The sequence below is a fragment of the Rattus rattus genome, chromosome 13 (assembly GCF_011064425.1).
Source record: "Rattus rattus isolate New Zealand chromosome 13, Rrattus_CSIRO_v1, whole genome shotgun sequence".
NCBI classification, from domain to species: domain Eukaryota; kingdom Metazoa; phylum Chordata; class Mammalia; order Rodentia; family Muridae; genus Rattus; species Rattus rattus.
Window position 1 is genome coordinate 46,418,692 of NC_046166.1, and position 18,893 is coordinate 46,437,584.

At 41.8% G+C, this 18,893-nt stretch overlaps 1 protein-coding gene across 2 annotated transcripts in view; it reads left to right on the forward strand.

Moving 5' to 3' along the window:
• Nucleotides 1–7,633: 7,633 nt before the first annotated feature.
• Nucleotides 7,634–18,893, forward strand: part of Mtus1 (microtubule associated scaffold protein 1) — a 145,278-nt gene continuing 134,018 nt past the window's right edge. The window contains exon 1 of one of the 2 annotated variants that reach the window (XM_032919464.1): nucleotides 7,634–7,716. The gene's annotated coding sequence lies outside the window, so the exon portion shown is untranslated. Of the gene's footprint in view, nucleotides 7,717–7,844; nucleotides 8,123–18,893 lie in introns of those variants that run through there. The other variant, XM_032919463.1, reaches the window with a different exon arrangement.

The following is an 18,893-nucleotide window of genomic DNA, read 5'->3' on the forward strand; positions in this document are numbered from 1 at the left end:
ACCTAGAAGGGAGTATGCCTAGCATGTGTAAGGATCTGGGTTTGATTCCCAGAACTGACGAATAAATGAATAAATAAATTAGACACTGAATATTATCCCTATAGACATGAGGGAAAATATCCAAGGACATTTAGAGACTAGATGAAAATAATTACTTCTTATTTCACTCTATCCTATCTCTTAGGCTATGTTTGCTTCATGAAGTTTTTCATATAAATGTTTTATTTTACAACTACCAAGGGTGAAAACGATCACCCCGCCTCTCTGGAAGGGCTGCTTTAAGGTACACGCATTTTAATGGAAGTCTATCTAGAAGTAACCTGGAACACCAAAACTGTTAAGATAGATGATGACCCTGGGTATTTATGCTGAAAGTAATTTTTTCATCAAGAGAAAATTCTTTTATACTAAAGATTTATTAAGAGAGAAATGGAATTGTTTCTTGCCACCAGAAGGCAGCTGCTGAGATATGAGAAGAAAATATGACATCCATTTACTTACCCGTCTAGTTGGAAAAAAAATTATTTTCTATTTTTGGTTCATTTGCAGTACAAATAGTACACAAAGTTTCAGTGCCACAAACACTTTACTAGTGAGTGTTTTTTTACAGATAAGGAAGTGTAAGTGGAGGGACTTTGAGGCCACCTATTTGTTCAGTTGAATCAGGACACAAACTGAATGTATGAGGGGAGGCAGGCTGGCAGCTTTAGTAGACTGCAAGGAATGTTGTCTTGGATAAATGTGAATCTTTCCATAGCCCCAGGCTTGTAGACCAAGGAGAATGAAAGTGAATGAATCTGTAATTCAAAACATGAGCTAATGCACATTACAATACAAAACAAATACAAAAAAGAATACTAATAATACCTGTATTTCACCCTCATGGTAATTCCGTGACAGCTAAAGAATATACAAGAGAAATTAGGACCTAAGCCAGCAAGTCAACTGCCATATATGCAGGTGACAAAAGTAAACTTTTGACCTAGTGTGGGTCCTTAAGAGTGATAATGTCTTTCTATTTGATTCTCCTGTGTAAGATTGGTGGGTAACTGTTTTGTAAATGAATAGGGATTAGTCATAATTTCATAGGTATTTAAAAAGATATCCACAAGTATGCTTTTCCAAAAGAGATAAATGTTTGGTGGTGTTCAGTTTCTGGATTAACAACCAGCCTTCCCAGTGTCCTAGAATCTCAAAGCTAAGATCAACTTACTTTCTGATAACTCGCTTGGTACTAATTCACAAAGTAGGCTCACTGCATTTTAAATTAGGCAAACACAGTCCATTATTGATGTGCAGAGAAAATAATGATGATGTTGTGGAGGTTTGGATGAGAATGACCCCAGAAGGCTCATATGTTTGAATGGTTGGTCTCCAGTTAGTGGAATTATTTGGGAAGGACTAGGAGGCGTGGCCTTGGTGCACCATAGGCGGTCTTTGAGATTTCAAAAGCTTTCACCAGGCCCAGTCTAGTTCTCTCTACCTCCTTCCTAGGATCAGATGTAAACTCTCAACTTCTGCTCCAGCACTGTGCCTGTCTGCCTGCTGCCACATTCCCTGCCATGATGATCACGGACTACTCCCTTTAACGGTAAGTAATTCTTTGTATGTTGCTTTGGTCATGACAATAGGAGGAAACAAAGATAGATGCTTTCAGTGGCTCTGTTATGAACGGCCCGCCCAAGTTGAGGAGTGATTAAATTTAGAGGAGTGCTAGGTGTCAGCACAGGGGCTGGTTGCTGCTCATGGCTGTTTCTGGCTCTTCCTATACGGGGAACTGAGACATAGAGCATTTTGGTCCACCTGACAGAATACCACTTACATAGGGAGAGGATTTCAGAGTCAATAATGTATCAAGAGCCATGAATCCTCAGGGCCATCATTGTACAGGGGCTAATCCTACACTCACCCGACCTCAGAGAAACAAGACTGAACCCACTGGGCTCCATGGTTGCTTATACTATTTTCAGGTGAGCAGTGACCCAGCAATAGGCCTTAGGGAAGGGTTGAGACCCCTCTTGGAGTTCCAATGACCTAGTTTCAGGGGCCATCTAAGACCACCTGAAAACGTAGAAATTTACATCATGATTCATAACAGTAGAAAAATTGCAGGTATGAAGTAGCAACAAAAATAATTTTACAGTTAGGGGGTCACCACAACATGAGAAATTGTGTTAAAGGGTTACGCCATTAGGAAGGCTGAGACCCATTGGCTTAAAGGTTTAGGAGTGAGTTCAAAAGCGACCCTTAGCTCTCTGAGGACTTACATTTGGGTGAAGGGAACGAAGTAAGATGTTTACATGTTGAGCAAATTCAGCACGTTTAGATGGACGGGAATAATCTCAGAGGTATGGGACTTCAACAGCACAGATTTCTTATTAACATCTGTCATAAGCAGAAAGTACAGAGAAAATGAAAATAAAGCCTCTTTTTAAGGAACAGTCCACCCGACTGTAGGGAAGCCTGAACAGGCTCCAGTGTGACACAGTCATGACTCATCGTCAAGAGTGGGTTAAACAGAGCCCTGTTTTCTTAGTCATGACATTTTAAGCACTCAAAGTAAACATTTTCAAAGTGTTTGCGGAACAAACCGGCAGCGCGATATTTTTCATAATTTCTTCCTAATATGACGAGACCCACAGCAGAATTACAGAACAACTTGTTTGTGTATGAACTAAAATGATTTTGGCATCATGTTAGAGAAACTTTTCCCCTCTATAAGGTCTATAAATGGCAACCCATGGTTGGGGGGACATGAAGGAGATTCTGAGATGGCCTCAGATCATTGTGATAAAAAGAAAACATATTCCCTCAGTGTTGCTGTTGCTAGGAGCCTGCAAAACCCTTCCCTGGGGATATCTCATTTACAAACTGGCAGACTTTTGCAGGAGAAGCCTGACTCTGATAGGCACTATTCTAGAGCATGCAGAAGAGAATCCAGCCTAATTTTGCAAACCCAAATAAGAATACGTGAGCAGAAACCTAAGAATTGTTAGTAAATCAGGACATTTTTTAGACTGGTCAGTTTATATACCAGACCATATAGCTTACTATCTCGAGGCACAGAAATTAGACATTCGGGGTCGGGGATTTAGCTCAGTGGTAGAGCGCTTGCCTAGCAAGCGCAAGGCCCTGGGTTCGGTCCCCAGCTCCGAAAAAAGAAAAGGAAAAAAAAAAAAGAAGAAATTAGACATTCTCTAGGTAACCAACACTAGAATAGAATCCAAACATACATGGAGGTATTTTGCTTTTGGTTGGTTGGTTGGTTTTTGGCAATTTCTACAACAAACATTTCTTCAGCCCCTATGAAATGGCTGACTGGCAAGTTTGTAGAGTGTTATAGAAAGCTACTGTTTACTAGTGAGGCAGAAGCATTTTGGGGATGCGATAATTTTCCTCTGAGCATGTCGGAACTTCTGAAGTCTACGTGAAAGAGCTGCTGTCCCTGTTCAGATCTATTTATAGCCAGACTCTGATCCTCTAATGCTGCTCTTAGGCAGGGATGACATGAGCCTGGCTCCTGACTGGGAAACTATCTCTCTCCATGTGTGCATGTTCTAGGGATTGAACTCAGGACCTAGGGCCTCATACTCTGTAAGTGCTCTACCACTGGGCCACAATACATTGTCTCCCCCCTCCCCCGCCCCAATTTTCCCCTGCCATGCCCCCTTTATTAATGTTTATCTGAAAAATGAAAGATTATTTTTTTCTTGGCCTCCAGGGCTGGACAGAGTTGAAATGGAAATTAAGAACTGGTTGGGACTCGTGCATACCTTAATTTGTTGCCCAACATTTTGTTTACTGTTTTTCCTGTTTTATTTAAACAAATGTATCCTTCTCAATGGGGGGTTTTTGAGAATATGCTTTCTTTGTCTTTTAGAGATGTTCAAATCTCTGCTCAACCAGAAGGTAATGGAAGTAAGTTTAAGAAAGTAACGAAAAATGGAGTGAATTGGAACAAAGTAAAGCGGACTCCAAGAGATTCCCATGCTAGCACTTCCTCACTACTCAAATCTACTCCTGGAGTTTCCCCTTGAGAATTAACCCTGGGCTCCTTTCCCCTTCTGATTTAATGTGGCCTTGGGAAAGCAGGCTCAAGCCTTACCCTAGATGTCAATGCTAGGCAAAGGAATTTACAGTCTCACCATTGTCAACAAGATCACAGCACATTTGCTAGACTTTGAGGGTAGTCTATGCACATTGCATAGACTTTGTATATGCTTGGCCAAGCATATACACTAGCTTGGCTAGAAGAATTGGCTAGAATAGACTAGCACTATTAGAAGGTGTGGCCCTGTTGGAGTGGGCGTGTCACTGTGGGTGTGGGCTTCAAGACCCTCACCCTAGCTGCCAGGAAGTCAGTATTCTGCTAGCAGCCTTCAGATGAAGATGTAGAACTCTCAGCTCTGCCTGCACCGTGCCTGCCTGGATGCTGCCATGCTCCCGCCTTGATGATGATGGACTGAACCTCTGAACCTGTAAGCCAGCCCCAGTCAAATGTTGTCCTTATGAGAGTTGCCTTGGTCACGGTGTCTACTCACGGCAGTAAAACCCTAACTAAAACAAAGTCTTTTTATTTAAATGAACTAGAGAAGAAGCAAAGTTAAAAAGCAACAATTGAACATTTTTGCTTCCCCTTATTAGGGTACTAGAAATGTGATCATTTGTCTTATTTATAGAAGAACACAGTCATTCTTTACAGCAGATCTCAAGTGGGGGAAACATCTTTAAAATGTCTACTATTATTAATATGGATCAAAATGCAAAACATGGGGTTGGGGATTTAGCTCAGTGGTAGAGCGCTTGCCTAGGAAGCGCAAGGCCCTGGGTTCGGTCCCCAGCTCCGGAAAAAAAAAACCAAAAAAAAAAAAAAAAATGCAAAACATGTGAAATTACATTAAGTAAAAAAACTTCTCTTCACAATTGACCCTTCAGTGTCTGGACTCCCCTTTCAAGATATAACCAGCTATGTCAGTTTCTGGAAGTTTATTTGGGGAGTTTACGTTGGAAATACATATTATTACATATTATTTTGTTTATATGAATAAAATATGTATACAGTGTAAGTATATGCTTAATAGGAATGGCAGCATTCTAGTAGATAATTGTTTTGCACTTAAAATATGCACACAATGTATCTTAGATTACTTAGTAATAGCAAAATATCTGTCTCATTCTTTTTCAAGTCTTCACAGGACTTGTTTTATGGTTATGTCATAACTTTTAGTTAACTTCTTATTCATGAGTTCTTCATCAATCAGTATGCTGTTTTTTAATATGTTGTTATTAGACACAAGGCTTAAACAAGGCTATAAAGCTATAAAGGGTATAAACACGTGCAAGTTCCATGGTGTAACATAAGATAAACTCTCATTTGTGGGATTTTTTTTTTTGGTTCTTTTTTTTTGAGCTGGGGACCGAACCCAGGGCCTTGTGCTTCCTAGGCAAGTTACTACCACTGAGCTAAATCCCAACCCCCATTTGTGGGATTTTAATGAATATAATGGGTGCATCTGTAATTCTGCTAGGCTTTTGGACTTCCCTCTACGGAGGTCACTATAAGTTACATTTACATCTGCACCCTGGCTGCCCCTCTTCACATATACTAACCCTTGGTGGCTATCAAATGTTCTAATCTTTGACACTTTGCCAAGTGAAACAACGATTTTTTTATATAGTCTTTAACTTTCATTTTCCCCCAGCGGAAACGCCATGCTAGCTTTTCTTTAGAACTTAGGGCCACAAAGTTATGGAGAGTCATCCTCTCATCCTTAATCCTGGACCGTGTAGCAGGTCAGCATTAAAGTTCAGAGGCCAGGAACATGGCTGCATGCCCAGAACCAAAAGGGGAAGAGAAGCCAGTAGGCCTTATTTCATGACTATTTGCCTGGACGGAGTCTCTGATGATGTCCCCAGATCACTTCTGATTATGTGAATGCAATAGAAGCTAAGATTCTGATTTCCACACACACAAAAACGTAATATTCACATCCCCTAGGACTGCTTCCTAACTGTGAAATATCTCCAATTGCTTCATAGTGTTTTTTTTTAATTTTGTTTCCTTTTCTCAATTTATCTTATAGAAATAAAAAGTAAAACCGATTCATGTTCATAGATAGAACTAAGTCACACAGTGGAATGGAGTGGTGGTGGGAATTTGGGTGCATTGTGTGTGGATTATATTGGGCCAAATCATCTGGAGCACACGTGGCTTATAAAGGCTTAAATAATATGTTTAACACAAGGAGGATTCTCAGGGAGGAGGCATGTTGCTAATTAGCATAATTATCTCATGACTTGCCAGAGAAAACATCCGTGGCTTTTTTTTTTTTTTTGGTATTGTTTTGTTTTGTTGGGTGTCTTTTGCACAAGGAAGGATTGTCCCGTGATTTTTTCAATGCTGTATCACTTTAAAATTAGTCACATGATTTTTTTCCCTAACGTCAGACAGATAGAGATCATATTACAGCAGGGATTTCAAAGATAAGCAAGAGGTGTTATCTACTGGACTATGAAGGAAAAAAAATGGGAATTGGGTCTGCTCTGCTGGGTTTGCCCCTGCCTTGCCCTCCCTCACAGTGTGAGCATGTGCGAGTCACTTGGCTTTTCTGAGCTTCGGTTTCCTCACTCGAATAATAGAGATAGTAATCTAACCTATTTACAGCAGGGTCTCCTTGTGAGCAAAGAACGGATCATTGTCCACGTGAAAGCACTTAAAGCTGTAAACAGCAAAGCTTTTAGTTCATCCAGCATTCATGTGTAGGCAACCCCTGAAATGCTTCTCCTGTCCCCCACACCCACCCCGCGCCCCAACAAATGTACTGAAGATGCTTTTTCAGCAATCCCAGGCCATGTAGTTTTATCTATGTATACAGGCATGCATACATTAAACGTAGAGCTCTGGTTCTCTGACATGTAATAGTTCAGGAATGTTTTTTATCTGTCCCAGGCAGACTATCAACCTTTAGGAAAACCTTATATTAAAATATGCTTAGTTGAGGCTGAAATGTCCTCAGTTCGATTCAAGAACAAGGACTTTGGCTTTAAAGTGGTCGGACTTATCTTCTCTTCCTAGCTTCTCCCACTACCCCTCCTCACGCCCACCAATCCCGTCCTCACTCCCCCTCCCCTCCTCATCCCCTCCCCCTCCCCTCCTCCCTTCTACCCCTCCCCCTCCCCACCCCCTTTATCTGAACTTCTAACAGTTGGAGTGCTGGTTTCTTTAATCTTTAATAGGTGCTCGCTTATAATCTGCTCGGAAGTCTGAGGACAATATAGAGCGCAGGTGGGACTCACTGAGAGCAATCAGTGCCGCTTCCTTACAAACCCGATAAGTCCGCGACTTTCCCACCTTCCAACCATAAAGCTTTCTGCCCTTCCCGGGGAGCCCAAAGCACAGGGAACTCGGGCAGCGAGGAGTTGATCCTCCCTCCGGCTACTCTGTCCGACGGTCCTGGGACCCCAAAGTTGTACTCCGCAGAGCTTAGCTTCCCCACTGGGACCTGAGGGGTTTGGGGTCGCTCGGGACAGCCGGCCGGGTGCGCAGTCAGCAGCGGTGGCTTCGCGACACACGTGTCAACAGGTGCAGCGCGCTCCAGGACGGACGCCCGGGCTTGTGGCATGTTGACGTTCCGCCCGGGAGCCGGACTTGGCGGGCGATCATAGTGGGACTCCGCGGGAGTCATCGTGCCTCAGGGAACCCGGCGCAACTCTCAGGTTAGTTTTTAGGGGCGCTGTCCCTTCGGCCCACACCTGGCCTTTGTCTGGGCTCTAGGAGCCGCCACGGGCGAGGGGCGAGGCCACCTAGCCCTGGATTCCCCGCCTTCGCTCCTCCCCCTGGCGGCCCCGGGGCGGGGAGGCTGGGACGCCCGGGCTCCGGGTTCCCGGTTCCCGCCTGGCCGCCCGGTTGCTGGTGCGGGTTGGGGTAGAGCTGCGAGCCCTAGGTACAGACGCCTCCCAGGCGGGACCCGCCAAGGGCGCGGAACGCCGTGGCTCCCTCAGGGCTGGCTCCCGGGCTCTGTGAGCAAGTGCGGAGTGGATCCCATTCTGCCGCCCATCCCGGCCGCAGTGGGGACCTCGGGAGAACGAGGAGCTAGGACGCGGCGACTGCAACGCACTCACGGTAACCGGACAGGCTTTGTGGGGAGGGGCAGCTGCCCTAGAGGTTTTAAAGTTGGAGGATGGGGAGGCCGAGCTCACGTGGGGCCCGAGGGGCTCCTGCAGGACAGCGGGCTGCGGTTGCTGTCACCTTGAAAGTGACCGAGTCGGTGGGTTTACAGTGCGTAAGGGAGAACTGTCAAGTTTGCAACCACGGCGGAAAGCCGCCCACCAGCGCTGGACCCTGGCTCTGGACTTGGCAGCCTCAGGCTTCCGGCTGGGCAACTTGCCGGGGCCCATTCCCAGCTTAAGCAGTCAGGGCAGAAAATATGGGAGAAAGGGAATTACTGCAGTTCCCCAGGTCCTCATGCGGGTTTTACTCCCTGCAGACTCTATGTGAGGCTCTATGGGAAAACCCACGTTTAGGGTCGCCTTATTGATTACTCAATAGTGGACTAGAATTTGTGTGAAGTCTTTGATCCTTACTAGGGTTATCTGTACACTTTTCACTTGTAAAAGTGACAAAAATAATTGTTTAACACAGAGCTTGCAATCCTGACACCCACTCTGCAAAATACTACGTTGAAATTGTCCGTGCTCTACAAAAGGAAATCCAGTGTATTTGTTTGTCTAAAACCAGAGTCTTAGGCAAAACAGGAGGAAAGAGAGCTTTGATGTTTGCCAGGTGATCAGAGTTCAATCATAGTATCAAATCTCAGCGCTGTGGGGGTGGGGGTGAGAGTGGATTCAGGGAATCAGGAGACAACTTGTGGGAGGACAAAAAAGAGGTGGGCGGGGTTGTGCTTCCCTGAACATATGACCTCCAGAAGGAGTGTTTTACAAATAGGTTATCAATTTAAATAGTTCATCTCCCGTTCTCTCCAGCAATTCCTTCAGGGCAATCAGTACTCTGTTGTGTGGGTGTGTTTAAACTCCTTGTTCACAGATTTCATTTCTCGAGAACGTTATCCTTAAGAAAAGTTATGCAAGAAAACCTGTTCCTACCCTGTTTAAAAAATTGGCATAGAATTTAGTTTTCAAATGTTGTATCGATCTTTGCCCCTGCCCCTGCCCCTTGCCTTCATCCCTTTTGCTATGGATGGAACCAAGAGTTTTGTATATATCAACACCTGGGCTATCACTGATGGCTGCCCCAACCGTCACCTGTCCCTTTTAAAACTCGATTTATGTGAAAAAAACAAAACAATGTGTTTGGGAGAGGTCTGTACCTTTTAATTAACCGTTAGGAATTCGAGGATAATTTTTGTAGTATTTAACTAGGATTGTGAAATTCTGAATAAATTTCATGTAGAATTTTTGGAAACTAAATTTGAGTTAGAAGAATTAAGTTTTTAGGAAGCATGTCGAGCTCCGACTTCAACAGGATAGAATAGTCGATGTGTAGATATAGTTTGGTAAGAGTTGGGGTTGAGGATTTAGCTCAGTGGTAGAGCGCTTGCCTAGGAAGCGCAGGCCCTGGTTCGGGTCCCCAGAAAAAGAAAAAAAAAAAAAAAAAAAAAAAAAAAGAGTCAATCCTACTATCTATTTTTTTTCTATGTAAAGTATTATGAAAAGTCTCCCATTGTATAAAGCCTTCAAAATCTTAATTTAGTGTTACACATTATATTCTTTTTTATTTATTTATTTATTTTTTTTTATTAACTTGAATATTTCTTATATACATTTCGAGTGTTATTCCCTTTCCCGGTTTCCGGGCAAACATCCCCTTCCCTCCCCCCTACACATTATATTCTATAGATGTGGCGATTTACTTAACACTGTTTTACAAGCTGAACTTTTCATTTGCAGTCACTGTAATTAGATATGCTATCACAACATTTATCTCTTTTAAAATTTTGTCTGCAAGGTATGTTTCCTTAGGACAAAGTCCTTGGAAATCACAATTAGTGATTCAACAGTTTCTTTCTTTTTTTCTTTCTTTATATTTATTTATTTATTTTTTAAGATTTATTTATTTTGGGGTTGGGGATTTAGCTCAGTGGTAGAGCACTTGCCTAGCAAGCACAAGGCCCTGGGTTCAGTCCTCAGCTCCAAAAAAAAAAAAAAAAAAAAAAATTTATTTATTTTATGTATGTGAGTACACTGTCGCAGTTTTCAGACACACCAGAAGAGGGCATTGGATCCCATTACAGATGGTTTATGAGCCACCATGTAGTTGCTGGGAATTGAACTCGGGACCTCTGGAAGAGCAGTCAGTGTTCTTACCTCTGAGCCATCTCAAAAGTTTCTTTTAAAAATATTGAACTTTGGTTTCCAAAACTATCTAGTCAAACTAAGCAGAGCAGAACCGGGCTCCTGTGTTATCTTCTTTTTAACACAGGTAATTACTCCACCCTTAAAAGGAAGTATCATTGCCAGCTTTATAGGTGAAAGTGCCATCTTGGCATTTAAGTTTCCATTTTTTTTTTTTTTTTTTTTTTTTTTTGGAGCTGGGGACCAAACCCAAGGCCTTGCGCTTGCTAGGCAAGCGCTCTACCACTGAGCTAAATCCCCAACCCCAAGTTTCCATTTCTATGATTGCAAGTGTTATTAGGTACCCCACCTATATTTCCAGTTCCTTTCCTTCTTTTCTTTTCATTTGAGACAGGGTTTCTCTGTGTAACCTTGGCTGTCTTTGAACTTGTCCTGTAAACCAGACTGACCTTGACATTGGCTTGCCTCTGCCTCCCAAGTGCTGGAATTAAAGGCATGTGTCACTATGTCTGGATAGTTGTCTCTTTACTTTAGTGTAGCACCACATTTTCCTCTTGGCATATTGGCATTTTTCTACTTATAAAAACCTCTTTCAGGCTGTTGACATATGTCTGTTCATAATTGCAAAATATTTTCTTTAATTTGTGTTTCTCCTAAAAACACATTTATGGATGTGTTGGCTTCCAGAAGTATATTTCAGTGTTGTCAAACATGTTGGTTTTCCTCAAAATAGATTTTTAGTAGTTCTGAGTCATAGTTTAAGAACCACACATGGCTGTCACTTCTGCCGGAATTCTGAGTTAGATCCCTTTTACATCTATGACTACAACTTCTATGTTCTGTGGTATCTGCTCTTGTACAATTTTTTTCTTTTGCACGTGTTAATGACAAATTGTCAAGAGTGGTGTATGTCATAGGATGTTCTTAGGACTCGAGAAATGGCACAGACTGCTGCTTCTAGAAGATCTGGGTTTAGTTTCCAGCACCCACATCAGGAAGCTCACAACTGCCTGTAACTCCAGCTCTTTGGGGAACTAGTGTCCTCTTTGGGTCCTTTGTAAGCACCACACTCAATCAGATCAGAACATTTAGGGAAACTGTACATAAATACTGGGTGAGAATTCTCCTGGTACTTTAGGACCCGAGGAATTGTGAAGCCATCTACTTAATCTTTAGGACATTTTTCATATATCTTTTCTGTCCTGGAAGCCTTGCAATTACTTAAAGCTTGAGTTGAACACATTCATAGAATGTATCGGTAAGCTTATCTTGTCTTGCCTTACCCTGGTGGTTTTATGCTGAATTGCTGATACAAGTGTTTTCTTGATGTCCAAATCTATAGTTAAGTTTCCCAAATTAATTTCTAACTCTATTAATAGCTTAAATTATTTTTTGAAGGGGACAAGAAGCCTTCGAAAGCTTGAGATAGCTCTGCGCTGGAATCTTGTGTCTTACTCTGGGTCTCTGAAGACCTTGAGAAAGTTTATCATCAGTCGTCGTCTTGCATAGTGTCCTTAGGCCCTGGGGGTGAGCCACCAAGCTGAGAGAGTTCAGAACGGCTGTTCAGGGTTTATGTTTGGACATCCAAAGATATCTCCAGTAAGAGGAGATGAAAAACATACATACATACAACATACACACAGACAGACAGAGCGAGCAAACACTAGTGACAGGATATGTTGTTGTCCTCTGAAGGAAAAGAGGCTCTCTCTGAAAAATGGCTAAGCTAGCCTGAAGTTCTTTAAAAGCCTGCTTTGACCAGCAAGGCAGACTTTGGGTGCAGTCTCTGTCCTTTGCTTAGGATGGTTCCGTATAATTAGGGATTGAATGTGACTTTCTTCTTCGAAATGTTTATTTCTAAGCCAAATTTCATAAAAGATTGTCTGGGTGGCAGTTACAGTTTTTGAAGTGACTTCAGTGTTTCTTGAAATCAGCCTCCTTTTCTTGTGGGCATTTTTTTCCACAATGGCACAAAGTATCAACTTAGTTTGTTCATTTGGCCCAAGATAAAGAAAAAAATGTGCATTTTGGGATAGTATATTTGGGGTTTTATCTTTTTTTAAAAGAATTATTTATTTAATGTATATGTGGCTATCTTCAGATACACCAGAAAAGGGCATTGGATTCCATTACAGATGGTTGTGAGCCACCATGTGGTTGCTGGGAATTGAACTCAGGACCTCTGGAAGAGCAGTCGGTGCTCTTAACCACTGAGCCATCTCTCCAGTCTCCAGGTTTTTTTTTTTTTTTTTAATCTTTCTAGAAAAATACAGCAACATTTCTTCTCCTATACAGTAAGCCAATTTGCTCTAGATTGAGTATAAAGGTGCCTTACCTAATAGTCTCCAGACTCTAGACGTATAGACAGACATACAGATTTTTAACACAGTCATCTTGTTGTTTAAGGCCAGTCAGTATAACTAGGATTAACTTAGAAACGATTTAGCTCAGTGGTAGAGCGCTTGCCTAGGGAAGCGCAAGGCCCTGGGTTCGGTCCCGGCTCCGGAAAAAAAAAAAAAAAAAAAAAAAAAAAAAAAAACGATTTTGTGTTGAGTTTGTGAAACTAAATATAATCTTAAAGTCATTTTAAGTTTCTCTTAAGATACCATTGCTTGCTTAGGTGTGTGTGTGTGTGTGTGTGTGTGTGTGTGTGTGTGTGTGTGTGTGTGTGTGTGTGTGTGTGTGTGTGCTGTGGCAGTCGTGCATGTAGACTAACTAGAAAGGAGGAAGGAGTCTGCAGGGACTTCTCTGAGTTCATGTTGGGGAGTAGGGCTTGAGAGACAGCCAGACTGATGAGCCTCAGTGATCTGCTTTGGAAAAGATTTCTAGGCTACTATATATTTTAGTGTGCTTTTAATATAGATTGTACCTTGAAAAGATTGTGTTTTAAGCTTGATGCTGAACTTATTATAGTCGACATATTAGTCTGAGAGCAGATTGATCACAGTTACCCTGATCTACAGTGAAAGCATGTCGGGAAATTTTGTGTACTATATTGGCCTTGAGAAAGACACCACCCCCAATGGAGTATCTACACATCGAATAACTAGAAGAGGACTAAGAGTAAAGACATTCTTTGTAAATAACCAGTGATTGCTAAGTCTGGACTGGTGGGGGTTACTGTCTACTCCTTTTGTACATTGCTAACTTGGTAATATTTAACCTGGGTGTTATTTACACATACACCGATTTGGAAGAAAAATCAACATGTGTTCACTTTATTTCAGATAAGCAGTTCATAGGAGATGTTAAACAGTATTTGCTATCACACAAGGAGTTAGTTTTCATTTTGTTCATCTTCTACAATAAAAAATTGAGATTGTAATTATTTTTATCTTATAAATACCAGTGTTTGCCTGAATTTTCACAGAGACCAAAGGATTGTGTCAGATCCCCAGGGACTGGAGTTACAGATGGTTTTTTTTTTTTTTTTTTTTTTTTTTTTTTTTTTTTTTTTTTTTTTGGTTTTTTTTTTTTTTTTTTTTTTTTTTTTTTTTTTTTTTTTTTTTGATGGGTTTTTGTTGTGGTGGTTTTTTTTTTTTTTTTTTATGATTACACTGTAGCTGCTGTCTTCAGACACACCAGAAGAGGGCATCAGATTTCATTACAGATGATTGTGAGCCACCATGTGGGTGCTGGGAATTGAACTCAGGACCTCTGGAAGAACTGTCAGTGCTCTTAACCACTGAGCCATCTCTCCAGCCCACAGATCATTTTAAGTCACCATATGGGTGATGGGAATCAAACCCTGGTCCTTTGGAAGAACGGCTAGTGCTCTTAATCCCTGAGCCATTGTTCCAGTACCTTGTAAAGTTTTTCTGTGATTGCTAATGATTAATGATATTACATGGATACCCTGTGTCTATTTAAAGCATAACTCAGCTAGCTTGGTGGAATAAAAATAGCCAGTATAGATCTTAGCAGTCTAAAAGATGTCATTCAAACATAGACCCACCCCCTTTCCCACCTCTGTCAAGTTGATTGAATTGTATTTACTAGAATACTAGCTAAACTTGTACTCCTACATTGACATCATCTTATTGTTAGGCATAGTTGAAATTTGTTTTTGTACCACTACCAGCTTAATCCTGTACAGATTTGAACTGAGGATTGCAGGTCCAACTTGCTGTTGAGCAACAAGGATTGGAAATGGGCTAGAAAGGGCTGAGTCTCTCAGGATCTCTTCACTATGGAGACTGAGCTTGCTTTCATTAGCTGCTCAGTCTAGAATCCACATGTAGAACCAAGCCATTTATACATGTAGTTGTAATTGTGCTTCTGTGCTGTATTCTAGAGAAAAAGGCATGAAGAAAATGCCTGCTGCTAAAATGTTCTATTTAGTTTTGATCAGTTTCAAGCCCTATTTGGAACTCACCCTGAGGCCAGAACATTGCAAAGTAGAGGGACAGAGATTCAGAAGGGAATTGGCTTCAGTTCTCAGACGGTGTTAGTATTTACGTTGCTAGACATACTCTCGTTCTCATAAACTGTTAACACGTAATTTATTAGAGTCTCCACTACGCTGGAAACTATGTCTGTTGTCTTGACCAAGGTTTGGTAAGAAATTTGGTATCTAAAGAATCCTTGCTGGCTCGGTCACACAGTCACTCAGGAGCCGGAGACAGGAGGATTATAAATTCAAAGCCAGACTATACACGAGGGAGTGAGCCCCTGCCTTGAAGTAAAAAGAAAAAGGTGAGGTGGGGTTATTTATGACTCAGTCGCCTAGTAAGCCTGAGATATCCTGGGTTCAATCCCCAAGATCCCACCCCCTGAAAATAGTTCTTTATTTCTTTTCTTTACTTTTTGAGACAAGAGTATTACTGTGACCGGCCTGAAACTTGCTATGGAGACCAAGTTAGGCCTCACAGAACCTCCTGGTTCTGCCTCTCCCATTCTGGGATTAAAGCCGTGTGCCACCACCTGCTGCACACAGAGTTCTTTTAAAAAAATTCCTTAGTTGACAGCAGTTTTCCTGGCACTGCGCACGCACTGTGGCTTCCCTGTCTTCTCCCAGCAGTGTTCTACGTTACCTTTTGTAAGCATTTTGACAATGAAGCCGAAATCTTACGGTGCTGGGTGCGTTTGTACTCTGTGGCCCGTGCAGCCTGGGATAAGTCTAGTCGGTGTGGGGATTTGCGTGTGCTTCCCCCAGCTCCAGGTGCTAGAAACCTTTAAGTCCGATGTTTATTTCCTTGGTATTTTTTTTTTCTCCACTTTCTTCATTTATTCCCTGGCCCTCCCCACTCCTTCCTTCATTATTCACCAGGCAAAGAATGACAACTCAGCCAGTCCTGGGTTTTGGGAAAGGATTCCTCAGGAGCCAAGTGTCAGGAGAGTTGGAAGAGGCTGAGATTCCTATTGAAGTTCCTACGTGATTACGTGGTTACGAGGAGCCGCTCTCGGAACATCTGGCACTCCCACGTGCAAATACTTTTACAGAATTAATTCCACCTGTGATAATTTATTGTCTCCATTCGTGCAGACAGTCACAAGTTGACCGTGTCTCTTGAATAGAGATTTGGGCTGTTTTCTCTTTAGAGAGCTAGGTATTTACAACTCATGGAGGAATGCAAATGACTTTGCAGTCGGAGAATGCTCTCCCTCATGTTTCCCTTAAGATTTGTGTGTGGTTTCCATTCCTACAGCACATTCTGTAGCTTGTTAGGGTCTCTCAATACTGAACTTGACTTAAAACCTTTTTAAACTTTTTATTTCATGTTTAAGTAATATTTCTGCTGCCTTTTGATGTTGCCTGATAAAGATCATACTGTAACCATGGGGTAGGGTTTACTGGGCTCTAAAATTCTATTGTGAATATCAGGATCCAGCCAAGGAGAGGGGAACGGAGGCAGAGAAGAACCTTATATTAATATTTTAAAAAGCATTGGGCTATTTTATATTAAAGACGTGATTGTTAAAAATGCATTATGAGCCAGGCGTGGTGGTGCACACCTTTAATCCCATCACTTGGGAGGCAGAGACGGGTGGAACTCTGTGAATTCCAGGCCAGCCTGGTCTACTGAGAGAATTCTAGGAGAGCCAAGGCTACACAGAGAAGCCCTGTCTCAAAAAAACCAAATCAAACCAAAAGGAAAGCAAGAAAGAACAAGCTTCATTATGTTTTAAATCTTCTAACCGTATGGTTTTTTTCAGGAGTGGGAGAAGGTTTTTGTTGTTGGTGGTCTGTTTGGTTTTGGGTTTTTTTTGGAATTCACTCTCTAGTCCAGGTTGGCCTTGAACTCTAAGAGATCCACCTGCCTCTGCTTCCCACTGGCTGGGATTAAAGGTTTATGTCTCTACACCCTGTTTAACATTGTAGACTTTTAATTGAGAGAAAACCATTTTCTACTCAACCTTTGTTTTGAGACAGGGTCTTGGGTGGTGCAGGCCACCTCAAACTTGCCATGAACTTAAACTGTTTGCCTCTGCTTTCCAACTTCTGGCTTTAAGAGTATTCCACCACCTCTAGGTTAGCACAACTCTTCTTCTTTTTTTAAATCTTGAATGATGCCACTTCGTAGCCACTTCGTAGTGGCTAGTGTTGCTTTCCTTCTTAATGAAACAGTAACCAGACAAGTTAGTTCAGCTGTTGGCTAGCTTTTGCCATCTGGACATTAGCTATGAAACCCTGGAGATAAAAAGCCAGGTGTTGACAGTGGAGATAAAAATCCTGAGTTGACAGTGCAGTTTTCCTGGTTAGACATTTATTTTGGGCACTGTGGCTTCCCTTTCTTAGTAGTGTTCTACATTACCTTTTGTAAGCGTTTTGACAATAGAGTTGAAACCTTAATGCACTGGGTGTGTTTGTACTCTTGGAGACTGGTTATCTGGGTGCATGGCTCCCATCCTCTGTGCTACTGGGGTGATTTTAGTAAGTTATCTCTTTCCCCCGCCCCCTAGTTGCCAGTCAGGACCTGAGGGATAGTACGTGTCTTTTGGGGTTATGCTACTACAGTGCCAGGTATTTAGAGCATGACCAAGAGGTGCTACTAAACCTCCCTTAGTCTGTCTTAAATCTGCTGACTCATAGGCAGCTGTGTAATTACGCTGACTAAGCTTTGGTTGATGGTGTTGCCTGGATGTGCTGGTGCATTTGTGGAAATTAAACCTCAGGCACAAGAACCTAATACCTTTTCTCCCTTTCTTGAAAATAATTGGTTTACACAGGAATATTTGACTTTATTCTTGGACTCCAGTTTTATTACTTTATTTTATTTTATTATTTTCTTTTGAGGGTTGAACTTGGTGAACTCCTGGTATTTTCTTACATTTGAGCTGAATCTTTTCAAAGCACATACTTCCTTCTTTCATACAGTCTGTAAACCGTGTTGTTCATTTGCTACTCACATATTCTAAAAGTACTTAAAATGGAGTCATCACTTTGAACTCATGATATGTGTTGACTTGAAAATGCTGAAGACCCATCATCTCATATTTAACTTTTAACTTAGTCTATTCATATTGAAGACTTTCAATCGCAAATGCTATTATTTTTGTACACCTACATTAAAGTGAATGTTTCGAGGACACTTGCCTTGTGTCCATTTCTTGAAAAACACTTTGTGCCCAGAGCACATTAAGAACATTTGTATTTAGCTGGCATATCAGCTCTGAGTGTTGGGCATAGCCAGTCATGAGAGCTATAAGGAAATTGGGGACCTGAGCTCTTTGGATAACCGTTTTGTCTTCCGTCAGGTTAAGGTGGCATTTGTCCATTTGTCCTTCCTCCCAGTAAATGAATTGCTGGTGTGAGCACATTTCGATGTCTTGGCATTAAGTGAGATCAAAGTTATGTGAGTTTGTGGATATGTGAAAGTTTAGACAGCGTACGTTAACTCATCTTTAATTGTTTTCTCTATTCAGAATGTAAAACAGAATGTTCAGTGTTTAAGCTATGCTCATGGGGCTATTTGTAGGTGGAGAGGCCTTCTGACAGCAGAAGGAAAGACTATTAAAGAGAAAATCCTTTCCCTACTTAAGGGCTCTATGGGGTCCAAAGAAGCTGGCCATCATTCACTGCTTGAGACATCAGAAAAGAAAGAACCCCGTTTCAGAGGACAACAATAGGGTAGATCAAGCAGCCCAACATGCTGCCCTAGAGATCAGACCTCTTTTGCCTCTGACTTCCTGGATCTGGGGGCTCCTATATTCCCTGACCACCTTAAATATTCAAAAGGTGACATAATCTGGGGTAGAAATTTGCCCATATCCCAACATTATGACGGATGATCGAGAACAACACATTACAAACCCATTGGGCGGGAAGGAATAGGTCTGTGCATACTTCAGAAGATTTGCTACTCTTCCCACATGGGCATCCAGAGAATACAGGACTTGCTAATGTCAGGATGTCAACGCAAAAGAGATGATCAAGAACTGTAAAGCCTGTCAGTTAACTACTTCGGTGACTAATGAGAAGAACCCCCCAGTAATAGGTTCACAGGCACAAAACCCAGAGTCTACTGAGAGAGAGACTTCATAGAGGTAAAACCAGAAAAGTTTAGATATAAATATTTACTGCTATTTATAGATACCTTTTCAGGTTGGACTGGGGCTATCCCTACTGTAAACATAAAACT